We start from the raw sequence: 15,288 nt of genomic DNA on the forward strand, positions 1-15,288 counted from the left end.
GTTGTTGAGTGAAAACCTGGCCATTTCCCCAGACCTAAGCTGTCTCTTTTGGTTTTTCTGGCTCTGGGCCTACTCCAGGGATGTGGATATATACTGGACAGATGGTTACATCAACCCCTGGTTGATTATACCTGTTTTAAGGATTGACGAATGGTCAGTTTGACCTTGAAGCTTTGAATGTAGGCATTGCCCTGGACAGAGAAGAAAAGTCCATGCTTAAACATTCACTCAGGCATTCATCCATTTATTCATTATTCTTTCACCTGAAATGGAGCAAGCCCTTCTAGTGAAGAGGGACAGTGCTACATTTTTAGTTGTATTTCATTTTAGCACACACTTTCCTTAGAGTGGAAATTTTCACATTACCTATAGACAGCTTTTTGTAGTCCATATAGAAGACATGGGTAGATACAATGGATCTTTTTTTCCCTTCTCTTGCTATTTATTTATTTATTGACAGAATCCATTATTAGTTGAGACTTTTATGTGGTCTTTCCCCAAATACTGCAGATGAGAGCATGTAATCCGGCCTCGGTCAATCAGACTGTATCATTTTCCTTGGCCTCATTGATTGATTTAGGAAAAGACAACGTCACATTTTTTTGCTGGGACAACCCAAGTCCCCCTAGGGCACATTTTGTTGACCTATTATTGGTAAAGAGGTTATTTTACTTTTTGGCTCCCAAAAGCTAATATGAAACTTAAAGTTGTTGTAGTTGTCATTTTTGCTACATGTAGAAATCTGCCTGAGAAGAAAGCCAGTATATTTGAAAGCAGAGACAAGAGACAGAAATATGAATAGGGATAGAGTTGTACATATGTACATACATACATATATATACAACATATATATATACACATATATATGTTGAGAAAGAGAGAGAAAGTCCTGCTCTAGCCATGTAATCTATGCCGAGATTTCACCTTTGTACCTATTTCCATTTTGCTTAATTTAGTTTAAGCTGAATTTCATTCATTGCAAGATTCTTGAAAGATACAACACTTAATATCTACTTTGATAGTAGAAACAAAACTAACTCACCTTTTTTTCTTTACCAGATAATTACAAGGTTGTAGCATTGTTCTGATATTTAGTATCTCAGGAAAGGAAAATGTAAAATAGCATATTTTTAGTTTTGGTCTCTATAGCTATATTTTGGATCAACATAATTTCAAAATAAACTTGGAAAAATATAGTAGATTTTAACTAGAGTTTGTATTATATTTAGCATATAATTCTTAAAGGGTTTTCCCATGATTGTGAATTTTATGAAATTCTCATCAGTCATTATGATTAGTATTGGGATTAGCAGTTAATAACTGAAACAGTCAAATGTGGAAAAGAACAGCTGTGCTTTAGAAATAAAGATAGTTATGCAAATATTGATTGAAATAACATTACAAAAATTTAAATAATAATGAAAAGCAGGAAAAGCCTGATAATCAAGGAAAGCTGTATGCATTGCTTTAGATCTGTATAAGCTATGCTTATTTTATTTTAGTGGTGGAATTATGACAAAAGAAGAAACAGAAGAAGAAAAACAATCCAATAAAGACCTAGAAGATAAGAAGCAGAGATTTAAGATCACTCTTAGGAATCTCAAAGTTGCAACACAGCTCTTTGGAAGAACCTGCTCATCACTGACTCATTGAAGTCTATGGCTGGAGTCAAGGGGACCTTGGGTATTGCAAAACTGAAGGCCAAGATGGAGACATAGATTAAGTCAGCAGCCACACAAAGGAGAACCTAATATATGGTGCTGGAGACATTCAGAGTTTAAACAAGAGTTAAAATCTACCACTAATGGTAGGATTTTGTTAAACTTTTTCTAGGGTGTGCTTATACCAGGTTCTGAAACCTTAAAATATTCTATTTAAAATCTCAATGAAACTGACATAAATTTAGGGAGCCAAGATATGTACTCCTATATGAGAAACCAAACACAAAGATTAGGAAAGAAATGTGTAAACCTTTTCAGGGAAGAGTAAGGCTAGCCTCTCCTTTAATACTGAGAAACAAAGGCAAAGGTATAAATGGAATAAGTTGGCTATAGGGTTCTGTGTTACCAAGGTGGGAAATTCACCCAGCATAGTTCAAAACAGGAATGGGCATTTTTTTTTTTTTTTTTTTGCAAATAGCCATTTAGTAAATATTTTAGGGTTTGCAGGCCAGATGATCTATACCTAAACTACTCAAGTCTGAGTTGTGAGAAAGCATAGGTAGTACATAAATAAATAGGTGTGGTTGTGTTCAATAAAGCTTTATTTAAAAAATGTTGCTTTAGTCTGTAGACCCTTAGTAGAGCAAATAAAACTACTCATAAGCGATGTCTCACAGGTGAAAAATGCATGCCCTAATGGGTGGTATTTGCTCATTTCCATGGTATGAATACTAGCACTGTGGCTAATTTTAAACTATCAATGGCTGAAAAATTGATTTGAAAAATTCCTGAATAATTAACAATCAGCACTTTGAGCTAATTTCAAACAGTTGTAGGACAATATAGAATATGATCCACTTACGGAAGAGTAAATGAGCTCATGTCCTGAGCCTTAGTTTTTCAGGTTTTGCAATCTTACATTATCTTCCCTCCTTCCAGGTTTCCCTGTCCCTGTCCCTCATATCTGCTTACTAGAGTCACAGTCTTAAAAACAATCTTTCTGCAAGCATTTGGCTTAGGCATAGCTCAACCTCAAGAGTTGTAAAACATTTATATGCCACTTTCTTTTTAATTCAGTGGCTTATTTATGCATATTTCCCTAATATGAGTAATGCCATTTTGAGCAAGCACCTATATTATAAATTATTAATTCAAGAAAGGTAGACACCTAGATATCAGTTGATGAATTTATATTGTAGACATAATAAAAATTACCACGTATGATGAGGTATTCACAGTCAAAGGAAACAGTACAAAAGAGAATATGTTCAGGAGGAGACCACAGAATGGGCTGAAATAGAACATAATTATAAAATAAATGATGAGAAACAAGCTTGGGCTCATTTGGGGAGGGAGAAAACTCTAGATTCAACTACTCATTATTAGACCATTTTCATAATGAACTTGTTTCAAAAAAAAGTCAAAGTGGATAAGCACTTGGTGCTAAATGAGTTTAGAAATAAAACAAAGTTGCGAAACCCTTCTTTTATCCTCTGTCAAATTAGAAAAACCAAGAAGGCCTTTGTACTTGTAATAGTCTATTTGTTTAAATACATAGACAAGTGGCAGGGGAATCATTTAAATGTTTGCAGGCAGTCAACCGCATTAAAGAATCACAAGAAAACAGGCTGAACTCCGTAGTCAAACTGCTAACTTTATTCTAATTAATAACCCTAAATTGTGGAGCTGTTCATGGATTGCTTACATTTGGGATATATGAATGTTGAAGTTAGAGGCTGAAATTCGAGGTAAAATAAAATAAAACCGTTAGCATATGTGACATTTTTGGTAATCCTTATACCAGTAAAAGGAGATTTTACATTTTTTGAGATTTAAAAGATTTGATCATAGGAATAGTGTGTACCAACCAAAATGCTCTTATTTCATAGTTATTTCACAGTCTTATATTCACATTCATTTAACTCTCACTAATCTGTCAGGGACTCTCATCCTTGTTGTGCATCCAGCATGTGCATCTCCTTAAAGGTTATTTATAGATGGAGATATGAGAATGGGGAGCATAGTCCATAAAACATCACTGTTTAGTTTTTTTAAAAATGTGTTAAATCCTTCATATTTAGGTAACAAGATTCAGTTCTTGTCCTCCAGAAACTTACAGTTTCTACCCCCATTTTCTCTGCTTCACTTTCCTGGGAGGATCTTGCTGCAAAGTTTAGTGAGATAAGTATGGGTTATTACAAAGCAGATTGGAATTTTAAATGACAAATAGTAATAACCCTTAAGTGCAGGTAAGATAAAAACCTCCCCCATCCCACTTTCAGAGGTTCTGCCTTATCAGAGTCCTTGACCCACAGTGAGAAATTAATACACATATTTTTGAATAAATTTTGAATAAGCAATTGGGGATTTAAGTAAACAAGAAATTATCCTATAGTGAGAGAAGATTTGTAACGCGTGGTGAGAGGTACAAAGCAGCATACTGCAGATCATGGGTTTTTTATGACTCCCTTTCTTGTGCTCTTTCTCTTTTTCCACATCAGGGATGAGTTGATTAATTTTATATAGAGTTGGTAAATGTCAATGAAGGAAGAATGAAAGTGGATAAAGAAAAAGGGTCAAAACAATGAAGTTTTATAAAAAGCAATATTCAATATCTAAAGAGGAAAACTTTCCTTTTTTTTTTTTTTTTTTTTTTTAGTGAGACAGAGTCTTGCTCTGTTGCCCAGGCTGGAGTGTAGTGGCGCAATCTTGACTCACTGCATCCTCCGCCTCCAGAGTTCAAGCAATTCTCTGGCCTCAGACTCCTTAGTAGCTGGGATTACAGGTGTGTGCCACCGTGCCGGGCTAATTTTTGTATTTTTAGTAGAAATGGGGTTTCACCACATTGGTCAAGCTAGCCTTGAACTCCTGACCTCATGATCCACCTGTCTCGGCCTCCCAAAGTGCTGAGATTATAGGCGTGAGCTACTGCGCCCAGCCTTTACTGTCTTTATAGACTATACTGGAGGCCTTTGCTTAGTCCACAAGTCATATCCTTAGCATTCTTCCACGGAGAAGGCTCATGGGTAGCTAACTTTGTTCTGCATGATCCTAGGTCTTTGTCCATTAGTTTACCGGGTCAATGAGACTTTTTTTCTCCTTGGAATTTGTAATTAGCATTCAAGAATGGTTGGTAAGTCTCTACAACCTGCTGAAAATGGGATATGTATAGACTGTGGACCATGGAGTGTCATCATCAACCGTGTAGACTGTCAAGTGGAGAGAGTGGGTCTGCCTGAAGAGAACAAAGCAGATGTGCAGAGAGAAGCAGAGAAAATCAACAGGGAGACAGCACTGTCAAGTTTCATCAGGCTTTCTCGGTGGTGGTCATGGGGATTTCCTCGGTCTTTTCATAAGTTCTCTGAGATAACACCTCCTTCTTATGTTAGTTAGCTTTACTTGATTTTTATTAATTGCAAATTTGGTTTTTATTGCAAACTTTTATTATAAACAAAAATGGAACTTAAATTGTGGTTTCATAAATTTTCTATTTTGTGCCTTTGCCCAGACGTTACCATTTCAATAAAATCTAACTTGATCATTACACTGAAATTTTTAATTTTACTCCCCCTGCTGTTATGGGCTGACTTGTATCGCCCATCCCCCCAGGTTTTATATTGATGTCATAATCCCCAGTACTCCAGAATGTTCTGTACTTGGAGATTAGATCTTTAATGAAATAATTAAGTTAAATTATAGTCATTGGAGTTGGACCCTAATCTAACATAACTGGTATCCTCATAAGAGGATATTTGGACACAGAGGGGTACAAAGGGAAGACTATTATGAAGATACAGAAAGAAGACAGCCATCTGGCTGGGCACAGTGGCTCATGCCTGTAATCTCAGCACTTTGATAGGCCAAGGCGGGTGAATCACCTGAGGTGAGGAGTTCGAGACAAGCCTGGCCAACATGGCAAAACCCCATCTCTACTAAAAATACAAAAGTTATTCAGGAGACTGAGGCAGGAGAATCGCTTGAGCCTAGGAGACAGGTTGCAGTGAGCTGAGATCGCACCACAGCACTCCAGCCTGTGTGACAGAGTGATACTTTGTCAAAAAAAAAGCAAAAATGGTAGCCATCTACAAACCTGGGAGAAAGGTCTGGAGCATATCCTTCTCTCACAACCATCAGATGAAACCAACCCTGCCAACACCTTGATTGTAGACTTCTATCCTCCAAAACGCTGACAAAATACATCTCTTTTTCTTTAAGCCATTCAGGCTGGTGTACTTTGTCATGGCATCCCTAGCAGGTGAATATACTACTGCCTACACTGATCTCCCTGACCTTGTACCATTATTAAATATTCTTCTCATTTTTATCTTTCTCTCATCACTAGAATGTAAATTCATGAGCACAGAGAGTTTTGCCTATTTTGCTCTCTGATATTTTTCTCAGTGCTTTGAACAATGTTAAATACACATATATACACAAATAAGAAATTTTATTAATGCATGATATTTCCATACAGATACTAAGTATCACATGAAGAATGGAGATCCTTGTGTCATTCTGGGGAAATCACGTCAATTTATAAAAGTCGTAATTATGTTTTGTAAAAATGAAATGTTGGGACTTCTTTAAAACATGAACTATACAGCATCCTATAATTCTGTGAAAAGAAATGAATACTCAGTTTTTACCTTTCTGCTACTAAAAAGACTTTGGCTTTGTAATTTTAAGACCGTCAGTGAAACTCTGTGTATCCAAAGGTGTTTCTTCTGCCTTTCTGTGAAGACTCTAGGGAATATTTGTGTTTCTTCTTGCTTTTAGAAATTTATCAGTGAGTCTTCTACATGTAATTTGGGGATGATATGAATATGCTTATAATTAAATTATCAGCTTTATTTACAAATATTAATACTAAATTAAACATTCTTTTAAGATTTGATAGGAATTATTTTTTTCATGAAGAAAACATTTTGAGGCTATTTGTGAAAAGGAATGACTATTATAGAAAATCCAGTTTTATAAAATTATGTGATTATTATGATATATCAAATCACATCCTCATTGGGGTTCCTTTCTTCCTTTTATTCTGTAAATTTACTAGTTATCAGGCATTCCTTTTAACTTAATCCAAGCTCTATTTGGGAAGAAGTTACAACTTGTGTTGCAAGGTTAGTTCAAATTTTATTATTCATTTTATCCTTGACCTCAGTGGTTAAAACTATTAAGTAAAGTAATGTTAATTGTGGTGGTGTTTTTTGATTTAGACACTTGTCCACTAGGAATTGGACTGAGACCAATTCATTTCATTCCAGCCACTGAACAGACATCAAGCTGTAATGATTTTTGGTCACTGTTCAAGAGTTTACATTAATATAAAGGGCACACAGGGTAAAACTCAATCATAAATAACACCCTATACATTTAGGTGGACATTTATGTACTAAACCATGTGAAGTAATGGGGGAAATTATGAATACATATATTTTAATATTTTGCAACTGAGTATGAAGCATCACTATGAATTTTGTTCTGTTTTTTTTTTTTCATTGTATAAAATAAGACAGGGCATTTAAAATCTTTAAAAAGAACTAAAAGAAATTACTTGTCTCAATCCACTAATTATTTGATTACCTAATATTCCTCAAGTACTACAGAGGAAATATATAACATCTGAAATTGAGTAAGGTATGATTTTGGCCCTGAGGAGGGTTATGGTTTAGTACAAGAAATGAGATAAGTAAATGGGTAATAAATGGCAGATTTAAGATAATGGATAACACTTATTGAGTACTCACTTGTCCCGGGCAGTCTTCTTAGAGCTTTGTATATATTATGCCAACTGAAACTTTTAACCAGACACTGAGGTTTGTATTGTTTTATAGATAAGGAGACAAAGTCACAGAAACTTGAAGCAAGTCTGTGAGGTCATGAAGTTAGTAAGTAAACATGTTGCCATTTGAACTGATGATTTTGGCCCCTGCATTACCTGCTTAATCTCTGTAGTTTGCCTTTAGGGTAAACTCCTTAAGAACAATGTAAAAACACAACAAAATGAAAGGCCTACAATCTTGTGTAATACTTCACATAAAGCAGAATTCACATCTGTGTTAGGGGATCCTAGAATACCTCTTGGGAAGGATGCATTTGGAAGGGTCCTTAAACTATTTTAATATGTGGACATCTAGAATGAGACACCATCTTTGGTAGAGAGACTATGTCTTAGACTGCCTAGCTGATCACCAAATCTTCCTGTACACAGAGGCAGACTACCTTTCTCATCCTCCATTGTAAACAGGTACAATCATGTGACTGAGTTCTCTACCCACAAGAATGTCTATTGTATATACATTGCAATGTATATAACATATACTATATCTACAATAGAAATGCTATAAGAGCTGCAGACTTCTAGGCCAGGCCTATACAATTTCTCATGTAGGATTTTTTCCTGCTTTTCCTCCTTATTGCAGATGATCCATAGATCTTAACTGAAGATGGCAGACCACATTCACAATACGAAAGAGGCGCAGATCCCTGAGTCACAACTTGAAGAAAAGCCAACCACCTACTGGGCAAACCCATTTTAGCCATTTTTGAATGAGAATAAATGCTTACTGTGGTAAGCTACTGATATTTTCACATTCTTGGACTATAACAGCCTACCTTCACTTATATAGGAAATATAAGAAGCAGAATGTCCTATAAGGAGAATAAATTAAATTTGCCTGTGATCAGTGGTTGGGAAGTGTAATTTTAGATCATATGAAGCCAATAGAGGTTAAAATTGCATATGGCAAAACTACCCTTAAAATTCCCTGTACAGTTCAGTGTATACAACATAGCACAATACAAAATAAAATTTACTTAGCTGAGTATTTAGAGATCTATAGATGATTGTATCAGTCCTTCTCACTCTTGCATTGTTAATGTTTTTCTAGTGTCAATTAATTATTCAGCTTCTTCCTTTAGGATATTGATGAAACCATTAACCACTTATTTGTCTGCCCACCTGAACCATATGTTCCACTCCTTTAATGGAGAAGAAACACAATCTTTCTAAAGTGTTTGGCAAGGAGTGTTGGTTATTTCAGCCTAGGTTTCTGCCACTGCCTGAGGCATATTACATAATGTGATTTCATGGAATTGAGAGGCAGTTAATATTCTTAGAAAGAACACAGGCTTTATCAGCAGAGAACCTGGGCTTGAATTCCAGCTTTTACATTGTTCTAGTTATGTTGTGGACCTTGGGCAATTTACTTTTTTGAACTTCTATTTTCCAATTAGTAAATTGGAGATAAAAATAAAGACATTAATATTTTGTTCCAAAGATATGTTTATCTATAACAACTAATTTTTATTGAGCATTTATCATGTTGCATTTTCTAAATCAATTGCTCTTTATATTTTCTATAATTTTCAGGTTTCTGTGCTTTATAAACATTGTTGGTTTTGATCTGTGCATGTAATACATTCTGTTAAGTAAATATAGAATTCCCAACTCAGGAATAGACAGCATTTTGACTTATTTATTTCCTTCTTCTCTCTTTTTATTTTTTACTTGTTTATTTTTTTATGAAACAAAATCTTGTTCTGTCATCCAGGCTGCAGTACAGTGGCACGATCTCGGTTCACTGCAACCTCTGTCTCCTGGGTTCAAGCGATTCTCCTGCCTCAGCCTCCCAAGTAGCTGGGATTACAGGCATGTGGCAACATGCCTGGCTAATTTTTGTATTTTTAGTAGAGACAGGTTTCACCATGTAGGCCAGGCTAGTCTGGAACTCCTGACTTCAGGTGATTGGCCCGCCTTGGCCTCCCAAAGTGCTGGGATTCCAAGTGTGAGCCACCTCACCTGGCCCCTTCTATTTTTTCCTTTATTCATATCTCCCTTTTACCATTATACCTACATTCAACACATCTTTAATCCCATTGGCTCCATTTCTGTTAAGGTTAATCAATTACATAAAAATTGTATTTTTAAGTTATAATGTAAATTACTAACATTTTTAACTTTTCATTTACAGCAACCTTAGTATCTAGTTAAGGAAGGTGCTGTAAACTTCATTTGACAAAGAGAGTAAATGACTTGTCTTATTATGTTCCACATTGTTTGGTGACAAAGCTGGGACTAAAAAAAAAAATTAACAATTATGGAGCGCTTATAATTTGTCTAGCACTGTTCATATATTAAGTAATTTCCTGTTCATAGCACTTCTGTGAGTTTAGTACTATTATTATCACCAAATCATACACGAGGAAAAGGAGTCACAAGGATGTTTGAGTAGCGTGCCAAGGTCATATAACTACTAAGTGGTTGATGTGTATTTGAACTCAAATGTTTGCATGTCTAAACCATTCGAGGATATGTATTTTCTTAATGTATGATGTTTGGTACAGTGACTATATATGATATCAGTAAAGGAAAGACATTGTTATTGGACTGTTCAGGAATCTGAGAAAGTCAACATAACCAACTTATCCTGTTATACAACAGTAGAATATTTAGCTAGTAAGGCATAGTAGGCACACACATTGATGTTCTTAAATGCTGTCTTGCATCTACATGCTTAAACATCAAACATTATTATTGTTTCTTTTTTAAAAGCATGAAGTTTAAAAAGTGAACAAATAACATAACAGTCTTCAATTCTAGGGCTACACTTAAAATTTAAAAAATAAAATAATCCTCCATGTGGACATTTACCGGAAAATGTTGACTTTTACTGTGATAGGATAAATTTCAGCTTTTGGAAAAAGTATATATGACAGTACCAACAAAAATAGATGATTAAATCATTAAATTTAAAATTCTGATATGATAATTTTTAACTTTATACTGAATATTTATATTGTAAGACTCTGTAACTTTATAATATATCCTGGTCTAGTGAGATTATTTTAAATAACTATATACATTATCTGTTGGTAGGCAGGAACAATTTTTCTGTAACATTATGTCTACCTTTTGGAGCTTTGGTTGATGCCTGAAATGTATCAGAAACATGTCATCACTGTTATATTCTTTCTAAGTGATTTCCACATAAAATGAACTCACCTAAAAAGTTAACGGTTTTCATTTTCCAGCCAGCACTGTGGTCTCAACCTAAGGCTTGAAAATGAGGTTGTGCTCTTTCTCCCTCTCATATATTTATAAGAAACATGAACTCAGCTGCTGGAAATCAGCTAACAAATTTGATTATGATCCTATAGTAGTAGTTCTGTAGAAAGACCGCAATGGGTCTTGCCACAGAGCCAATTATCTTGATTATGAATGTGCTATTTTTAAAAACGTGACCTTTATAATTTCTTTATAGATGATCTGTAATCTGTTTATTCATGAGTAATAATTAAATATTTCTGTAATTATTTAGATATGCATATAAAATAACTATATTTTACATAATATATCCAAATTAAATGAAATGCTATATTTACACATAATCTCAGTCTACTATCTGAAAAATCTTACTTTTCAACAACTTACCATCTAACTAGTGGGATGATTAGTTGTGGGCCAAAGGGAAGGTTGAAAGAAAAATTGAATAGCTTTTTGCTTCAATAAAATTTAATTCAAATCTTTAATGTTTATTATAATCAAAGCACTAAGGTTAGAAGTGACTCCAAAATTTTCATGAGTCATGCTTATTGATTGCAATCTAGTGAGAAAAGGAGATTAGACTAGTTTGGGCAGTTTTTGCGTAATAATTGTGCTTTTTATTTAGATTTTAAATTGATACGGTTAGAATGGAAAGCAGCAAAGAAATTATGGAGAGGGCTACAAAGTCAGATACTTATGGGCACCACCACAAAGAGATGATATAAAAATAATTAAAAGGCTTTGTGTGTGTCATTTAGTCTGTTGATGGACACAGATACATACAACTAACTCTAAGACTGATACCATGAGAAATGTAAACTGAATGCCTACATTAGCACAAAGGGAAAAATTTACTCGGAGCTGTGGATTATAACAGGTGTCAATGAAAAAGTTGTATTTGAACTGAATCTTGAAGGATAAGTGAGACTTTAAAAGATAGAGGGGATAGCAGGGTGCAGTGGCTCATGCCTGCAATCCCAACACTTTGGGAGACTGAGGCAGGTGGGTCACCTGAGGTCAGAAGTTCGAGATCAGCCTGTTCAACATGGTGAAACGCCATATCTACTAAAAATATAAAAATTAGCCAGGCGTGGTGGTGCATGCCTGTGGTCCCAGTCACTTGGGAGGCTAAGGTGGGAGAATCGCTTGAACCTGGGAGGTGGAGGTTGCAGTGAGCTGAGCTGAGATCGTGCCATTGCACTCCAGCCTGGGCAACAGAGTGAGACTCTGTCTCAAAAGAAGAAGAAGAAGAAGAGAAGAAGAAGAAGAAGAAGAAGAAGAAGAAGAAGAAGAAGAAGAAGAAGAAGATAGGAGTAAGAAAAATGTTCCAAGTAGAGGAAATGCTATCCACAGAAGTTAAGGCTAAAAACAGTGGAGAATCACCAGTATCCAAAATGCTAAGGGTCTGTTAGCAAAATGGAGAGCAATGTGGGTGAAGTTTGAAGGAAGGTATGAAGTTGAAATGTGGAATTAAGAATTTGAAACCAGGAGCATATAATGAGTTTTAGCAGGTCAGAGTGTGGGCTTGGGGAGAGATTCAGGTCCTGAATCATTGGTTGGCTGTCATTTGTCATTTGCTTTTAAAAGCTTACAGTGACTGGTTGCAAAGTCAGCTTAAGAGAGCCCCCTGCACCCCAAAAAGTCAGGGATAAAATTGAAATAACCAGAGAAGAAAATAAAATCAAACACGTAAAATTTTGCTCCCTTCTATTTTCCCTTTGAGCAGTTGGCTCTTGCTTATTTCATCTTTTCATGATTCCAGTTGCCCCAAAGGAGAATGGGCTATGTAGAGTAAAGTTAAGCACTTTTGTTTCTGTAAGGGAAAGACAAAGGCAGACCTATGGTGGCAGATCAATGGGTGCTGTTTACACAGTACCTCCTTTCTTACCTTTTAGCTGACTCTTCTCAAGCACTGAGCCAATAGAATAGCATTCGAAGAGTTGTACATTACACATTAAATTGAACAAAGTTATATCCTGTTCAAGAACAAATTTTCTTAGTGGGTAAATAGAGAAACACTAGTTACATGAGGTAAGTGAACTGGAATTACTGTTTCCATGGAGCCAAAGAAAATGCAAAGTAGTGTGGCAGACACTAAGGATACACTATTTTCATACTTTTGCATAGGATTGGTCCTTCCTTCCTCTTCACCAGATCAAATCAAGTCATCCTTTGTTTTATTCCCTTCACTCTCCAATGTTACCTTCCTGACCTATAAGCTCCTAGCTCCTTACTTCAACCTCTGTTAAATTGCCCACCCAGATTACTAATCCTCACTTTATCCCTAGATACAACGCTGACTCGCTGACTCTTCTATATCATCTTTCAAGAACACAATAGTTATCAACTGAGTGGGTACAGATTCTCTTCTGTGTGAATGGATGCAGCAAGTGATTGAATAGATACAGTCCTCTCAGAGATGAGAAGTGGGGAATCCAACTGGGTGTTTGTTTTGGGTGACTCTTTTCTTTTAAAATTGTCACTAATATAGCTTCTGACACATTGTTGAAGCTTAATAAATGTTTATTGCTGCTAATCAAGGCCAGTGACTTCTTGTCATCTTCAAGCTGAAGAACCAGAAAAGTCAGTGGTGAAATGTAGTTTATGAAATGAAATATTCAACGGGGAAAAATGCATAAATTGTCTGACTGGTCTGCAGTGGAGAAATAAATCAGCTGTATATGTGGTGCACAAGAACAAAATAAAAATACTATTTTGAGATTCATTTGGAAATAGCTGTTTCCCAAGACCTTGCAGATTGTGGGCCAGATTTTAGCCTTGTGTAATTCCACAGGAAAACTCTCTAATCTGCAATGATCAAAACACAGTATTTCAAGACAATGATTTGTTATTTTATTTTTTATAACAGAAACTTCTATTATTAGTAAGATCATTACAAAATCAGTGTATTCTCATCAAGTCATAAATATCATGATGTTGAAATAATGAATTTTGAAGTTTGAGATCATTATATTAAGAAAGATAAACTGACCAATTATAGGAATCATACATTGAAATAAATGTTTATTCTTCTTCTCCAATGCCTCAATTTTTTAAACCTAGTGTGTGATGAATAAGGATCCTTCTCTCCATAAATAATTTGGTCATTTCCTAAATCTTTCTTATGGTTAGAGCTTCAAAATGACAGTTCAAAGCATCTGTATTAGTCTGTTCTCACACTGCTATAAAGAACCACCGAAGACTGGGTAATTTATAAAGAAAAGAAGTTTAATTGGCTCACAATTCTGCAAGCTGTACAAGAAGCATGGCTGAGCAGGCTTCAGGAAACCTACAATCATGGTGGAAGGTGAAGGGGAAGCCAGAGCATCTTACAAGAAGGAACAAAAAGAAGAAAGAGAGAAGGGGAAGTGCTGCACACTTTCAAACAACCAGATGTGGTGAGTACTCTATCAGGAGACAGAACTCTGGGGATGATGCTAAATCATTAGAAACCACTACCATGATCCAGTCACCTCCCACCAGGCCCCATCTCCAACACTCAGAATCACAATTCAACATAAGATTTGGGTGGGGACACAGAGCCAAACCCTATCAGCATCTATCAACCAATAAAATACCAAAATCGGAATGAAAACATGAGACTTTGTCACTTTCCAGATGTGATAGCCCTGTAAGTTGCCATAATTCTATTTAGTGTGGTCTACTCCATCATTTTGTTATTTGAGAGGCCCATCTAATAAGACAACTTCTGAATTGATATAAAGTTATGCATTTACCATCATTAACTAATATTTATGGAGTTGTTTTTTATTATATACCTGTAATCTTCAATCTATTTATAAAGATGAATCAAAAACCATTGCAAAGACCTTTTTTCTTCTGATTTTCTTTCCTCTAAAAACTGGACTAGAGAAACTAAGTTTACAAATAAGAAGAGGTCAAGGGGAAAGCTTGTTTCTTATTATTATAAAAATTTTATTTATATTTTAAAAAACCACATTAGTTAAATATTCTGTCTAATATGTCTTTTTGTTGTCCAAGTATTCAAAGTAAAAAATGGATTCATAATTAACATATGGCAGCTCTCTGATGTCTTAATAAATAGAAAAGAGCTTTTGTTCAAAGCTGTCAGAGCTCTTTCACAAATTAATTGACCCTACCTGGCGAATGCAGTGTGTGTAGCCCCATATTCTGAAGGGGGATACGAGTATAGCCAGCTTAAAATAAATCCTAAGTTGTAGAACATATCTAAAAGTGAACAAGAAAAGTACTTCTGAGAGGTATATTTAGGGACAGCTTTACATTTTCCGGTACTCGTCTGGTGACAGAGGCACCACTGCTATCCTTTCATTCTGACCTCATATATTATAGAACTAGTTTTGTCTTTTGTTCCAAATGCATGGACAGATGTCAAAGCTGTATTTCCACAGTTACACTAATGAGGTCCACAGGATTATATTAAGAATTTGTGTGTGTGTGTGTGCATGACTTGTTTGCACTTACATGGAACATTCAACATTAAAAGATTAAATATTTTATAATTTCACTTATGAGACATTCTGGAAAAGGCAAAGGTATATTGAAGAGAATTGGCTCTTACTAAGTGTTGGGGCCTGC

Source organism: Trachypithecus francoisi, unplaced genomic scaffold, assembly GCF_009764315.1.
Source record: "Trachypithecus francoisi isolate TF-2019V2 unplaced genomic scaffold, Tfra_2.0 Lachesis_group1, whole genome shotgun sequence".
NCBI lineage: Eukaryota > Metazoa > Chordata > Mammalia > Primates > Cercopithecidae > Trachypithecus > Trachypithecus francoisi.